Here is a 6,019-nt window from a genome sequence, read left to right on the forward strand (position 1 = left end):
AAAAAAAAAAAAAACTTTCTGTGATGAATCAAAACTTATTACTAGAATCCCAACACTTGGGAGGCTGAAGTGGGTGGATTGCCTGAGCTCACAGATTTGAGACTAGCGTGAGCAAGAGCGAGACCACATCTCTAAAAAATATTCAGGCATTGTGGTGGGCACCTGTAGTCCCAGCAACTCAGGAAGTTGAGGCAAGAGAATTGCTTGAGCCTAAGAGTTTGAGGTTGCAGTGAGCTGGGACCACCATAGCACTCTACCAAGGGTGACCAAACGAGACGCTGTCTCCAAAAAAAAAAACTTGCTGTAAAACACTTACTTTTTTTTCTTTAAAGATAATTAATTAGAACTCTTTTGCATATTTTGATAGTATGATAGTGAAATGTCATAGGCACATGACTTATACAGACACACAGATGCTGAATTTGTATTTGCTGGCTTTTAAAGATATATTTTTATTCAGACTATTAATTTTTAATCATCTCATTTATTTATCTTAGCAGTTTACCTAGGTTTTAGTTACCATTTTAAGTTTTCTTTGTTTTCACACGCTGCAAAGTAGATATATAAATATAGTTTCAATTACTGCTTTTAAACTCATAAATTCTACCAAAGAAAGGAACAAATATAAATATTTTAACCAGACTTGTTTAAACAATGTAATATCATTATAATAATTCAAGGATCCATTTAAAGGCCATTTTTCTCCAGAGTGAAGGTGATACATTGGCCAGGCTGTGTTACAGTAAAATTTCATTGCTTTTTAGTTATAGGCAGGTACCCATATGAAGACCAGACAGAATAGGTCCCAATGGACTATCATGTGGGATTGAGGGCTGAGCTCCCATAATACAGACTAGATATAGAAACACCAGATTTCTGAAGAACAAAACCAGAACTGATGAGAACTAGTTTTCAACGTGTGATCAGAATAAAGCAGGTGGACCTTAGTGAGTGATGACAATGGCAGGTGCATGAGAGCAGAGCCTGAAGACTCCCAGGAGAAATCTGGCAACGCTGCTAAGAGCATTCCAGCACTGCACCCCCAGGCCCACTATCCAGGTGACCACTAGGCTTCCCTGGCAGCACTTAGGAGACGGTCTGGGGGTCCCTTCATGGCTGTCAGGAATGTTACCAGACAAGGAGTGCCCAGACACCTGTCACTCTCAGGTAATATGCAGAAATGGCAACATGTCCACCAAACTTTATTTGTCAGAAAGCTGGAAATTCTGGAGAACAGTGAGAGTACCCTCTCCAAGACTGTTTTGGTCTTCCATTTCCAAAATCACGGTTTTATACATAAAAGTTCAAAGTAAAAATCATGTTAATATTTTTTTTTTTAGACAGTCTTTTTTTTTTGAGACAGAGCCTCAAGCTATCCCCCTGGGTAGAGTGCCATGGCTTCACAGCTCACAGCAACCTCCAACTCCTGGGCTCAAGCGAGTCTCCTGCCTCAGCCTCCCAAGTAGCTGGGACCACAGGTGCCCGCCACAATGCCCAGCTATTTTTTGGTTGCAGCCGTTGTTGTTGTTTGGCGGGTCCAGGCTGGATTCGAACCCTCCACCTTAGGTGTATGTGGCTGGTGCCTTAGCCAGTTGAGCCACAGGCACCAAGCCCTTTTTAGACAGAGTCTTACTTTGTCACCCTTGATAGAGCGCTGTGGCATCATAGCCCATAGTAACCTCAGACTCTTGGGCTCAAGTAATTCTCTTGCCTCAGCCTCTCAAGTAGATGGGACTACAGGTGCCCACCACAGTGCCTGGCTATTTTTAGAGATGGTGTCTTGCTCTGGCTCAGTTTGGTCTTGAACCTGTGAGCTCAGGTAATCTACCCACCTAGGCCTCCCAGAGTGATAGGATTACAGGCGTGAGCCACCACGCCCTGCCAAGATAAGCATTTTTTGTTTAAAGCTGAATTTACAAAATGCAAGAATGAGAAACATGAGGTGAAAGTCATGTAGGACCTAAACCCACCAGACCAGCTGTATCCTCTCAGCCCTAGCCTGAATGACTCCATCTTAACCTCACTATATGTGCTTTCAGAACCATACCTTTGGTAATGGGCCTCTGTCTGGGTGGGTCAGTTTCTGAAATGCAGGGCCTTGGGTGGAGGGTCCAAGACCAGCTGAGTCATTTTCTTGATCTGTGTGGGTTAGTCAACACACTGGAATGCCGGACCTGGAAGATTCCTCAAAAACCACCCCTAGTGGCTCAGGCACCTGTGGCTCAAGCAGCTAAGGCACCAGCCACATACACCAGAGCTGGCGGATTCGAATCCAGCCCAGGCCTGCCAAACAACAGTGACGGCTGCAACAAAAAAACAGCCAGGCGTTGTGGTGGGCACCTGTAGTCCCAGCTACTTGGGAGGCGGAGGCGGGAGAATGACTTGAGCCCAGGAGTTGGAGGTTGCTGTGAGCTGTGATGCCACAGAACTCTACCCAGGGTGACAGCTTGAGGCTCTGTCTCCAAAAAAAACACCCCTAGGTTCCAAACACATGATGTTATTTGCAGAGAAAAGTTGAAAATCTTTACAGATACCACCTGTGCCCACTAGAGTAGCAATTATAGAGAAGCAAACAAGGGGACAGTGGCTGATTAATATGATTTAACTAGGCCCATTCCTTCACAGTTGTTTTTTTGTTTTGTTTTGTTTCGTTGAGACAGAATTTCACTGTCACCCTCTGTAGAGTGCCATGGGGTCACAGATCTCAGCAACGTCCAACCTGGGGGCCCAAGCGATTCTCTTGTCTCAGCCTCCCAAGTACTGGGACTACAGGTGCCTGCCAAAACACCTGGCTACTTTTTTAGAGAGGAGGGGTCACTCTGGTTCAGGCTGGTCTCGAACTGGTAAGCTCAAACAATCCACCCACCTTGGCCTCCCAGAGTGCTAAGATTACAGGCGTGAGCCACCATGCCCGGCCTTATTCAGAGTTCTGATTATTATCATTATCTCAGCTAGCCCTGTTCCTTCACAGCGTTTTGCGGCCCTTACCTTAGTTCTTGCCTTGTGCCCCTCTATCAATCTGTAAGGGCGGTTTCATGATGACGCCACTGCACTCTAACCTGAGTGATAGAGAGACTGTCTCAAAAATAGTTAGGTTTGGATCCTAATTCTCCCCCTAATCAGCTGTGTGAGCTAAAGCCAGTTTCTTAACTGCTCTCCCCATCTGCTCATTAGTCAAGGGGACAACCAAGCCTACCTGGAAAGCTGCTGAGAGCACAGACGCCTGTAAAGCGCCTATCATGGTGCCTGGCACATAGTAAATCATCCACAAATGGTCCTACCATTCTTCTCGCAGACCAGAACTAGCATTTATATATCAAGGGCCTAAATGAAATTCCCGTGAGACAGATATAACACACGCTTAATAACATTTGTAATTTCCTTTGAGCCAAACCATGAGGAGGGCGTCAAACCCATGCAGCCACGCTATGCGATCCACACAACCCAAGTTACTCCTTAATGTTTCCCTATTTGTAATGAGGCAGAAAATCATGTACCTGCTTGTCTCTCTGAGGCTCAAAGTATAGCCAGAGGGCTGAGCAGCAGCTGAGCATCTGCCTCCTCCTTGAAATTCAGGGTCAGCTGGAGGACAGACTGGCAAGAACACTCACAAGGGGAGCTAGTTCTTTGCAAGGCAGATGTAAGAACAAATATTAAGCAGGAAAATGTGTGGATGAAAAGGTATGTATCATGAGAGCTCTCACGTTAAGTGCCCGCTCAGAGTTTACGTTATCATTACTTTGTAATAATTATTACGATTTCTACTTTTATTCGAGTTAGCTCTTTATCTGAAACTGGATATGGGGATAGGGGTCAATCAGAGTGGGAGATTAGGGAGGCGTTGGTAGGGTGAAAGGAGGGATTCTGATTTCTCTGTGCTTCACACCGTAATGCATGATGCTTCTGGCTCTGATAGGATTGCAGAGTACTGATGAAGATGCCAGAGACTTGTGGGGCATTAGAGAGAATAGGGGCCATCTGGGAGGCCTTACCCTCTCCTACAACCTGGGCACCACAGGTGAAAGGGCACAAACACTGGAGTCCAAATCATGGCTCACTTCTTAGTATCTGTGTGACCCACCTCAGGCGAGCATCCTCATCACCTTTTTTGTTTCTTTTCTGTTTGTTTGTTTGTTTTGAGACAGAGTTGCGCTTTGTTGCCCTTGGTAGAGTGTTGTGGCATCATAGCTTACTGCAACCTCAAACTCCTGGGCTCAAATGATCCTCTTGCTTCAGCCTCCCAAGTAGCTAGGACTACAGGCGCCCCCATGATGCCTGGATATTTGTTTTTTTTTGTTCCCCTCCCACCACCTCACTATTTTTTATAGAGGCAGGGTCTTGCTCTTGCTCAGGATGGTCTGGAACTCTTGAGCTCAAGCAATCCACCTGCCTGGCCCTCCCAGAGTGCTAGGATTACAGACATGAGCCACAGCACCTGGCCCGTCATGATCTTTTTGAACCTTAATGTCTTCAACAGTAAGTAGAGGTAATAAGACCTACAGGGCAGTACCCGAAGGTCAATGGGTAGGGCAACTGCCACATACACCAGGGCTGGTGGGTTCAAACCCAGCCTGGGCCACTAAACAACAATGACAACTGCAACAAAAAATAGCTAGGCATTGTGGCAGATGCCTGTAGTCCCAGGTACTCAGGAGGCTGTGGCAAGGGAATCTCTTAAGCCCAAGAGTTGGAGGGTGCTGTGAGCTGTGACACCATGGCACTCTACCCAGAGCGACATAATGAGACTCAGTCTCAAAAAAAACCCCTACCTCACAATTTCATTATAAAGGATGGGACGTGGAGAGCCTTCAGACTAGGCTGAAGACATGCCAAAGTCTCTGCAGACCCAGTAGAGTCCTGCAGCCAAGAATGCCCATTAGGGGACTCCCAGTTAGGCAGAAATACTCTGTTCAGCCCCAGTGACATCACTAAAGGTTCAGCCATTCATCAGACCACACCTCCACAAGGTGGGTCCTAGATAAAACCCGTGGAGCCCATCAGCCATGCAGCCCATCTTTTTTTGAGACTGAGTCTTACTCTGTTGCCCTAGGTAGAGTGCCTTGGCATCATAACTCACAGCAACCTCAAACTCTTGGGCTCAAGTGATCCTCCTGAGAGTACATATGGTAGAAATAAGATGGAGTCAGTCAGGCGAGGGCCAACATGAGGCAGCCGGTCTGGTCAGTTAAGGTCCTGCCTGACCTTCACCCCTGTCTCCTAGTCTTACTGTTTTCTAAATTTAGCTCCCACCCTAAAGATGCCTATCTTGAATAGTTTAGGTGGATTGATTTGGGAGATTAACTTTTGACTTAGAATGTTGTTTTAGGTCAAGAGTTATACTGATTATTGTTTACTGGGTGTGCTGGGTTCTGCCCATTATTGTTTAAGATAAGGGGATTTTCATTTAAGATAAGGGTTAATGGGTCTCCATATTAACCAGTGTATAAAACTGTAATTTTGGAAATGGAACAGAACAATTTTAGAAAGGCTACTCTCACTGTTCTCCACAATCCTGGCCTTCTGACCAATGAAGTTTGGTGGACCTATCCCTGTCTCTGCATACTGGTTGACAACGACAGGTGGCTAGACCCTCTTCGTGCAGTAACACTCTTGCTTCAGCCTCCCAAAAAGCTGGGACTACAGGCACCTGCCACAATGCCGGGCTAGTTTTTCTGTTTTTAGAAGAAATAGGGTCTCGCTCTTGCTCAAGCTGGTCTCAAATTTCTGAGGTCAAGTAATCCTCCTGCCTCGGCCTCCCAGAGTGCTAGGATTACAGGCATGAGCCACCGTGCCCAGCTTAGTCCTTTCTAAAGGTTCATGTCTATCATCCCTCTGAAAACTAAATTTATTTTCAGGGTTGGCACCTGTAGCTCAAGTGGCTAAAGCTCCGGCCACATGCACAAGAGCTGGCGGGTTTAAACCCAGCCTGGGCCTGCCAAACAACAGTGACAACTACAACCAAAAAATAACTGGGACTCGGCACCTGTGGCTCAAGTGGCTAAGGCGCCACACATACACC

This window comes from Otolemur garnettii, unplaced genomic scaffold (genome assembly GCF_000181295.1).
Source record: "Otolemur garnettii isolate 467f Iridium unplaced genomic scaffold, OtoGar3 scaffold00026, whole genome shotgun sequence".
NCBI classification, from domain to species: domain Eukaryota; kingdom Metazoa; phylum Chordata; class Mammalia; order Primates; family Galagidae; genus Otolemur; species Otolemur garnettii.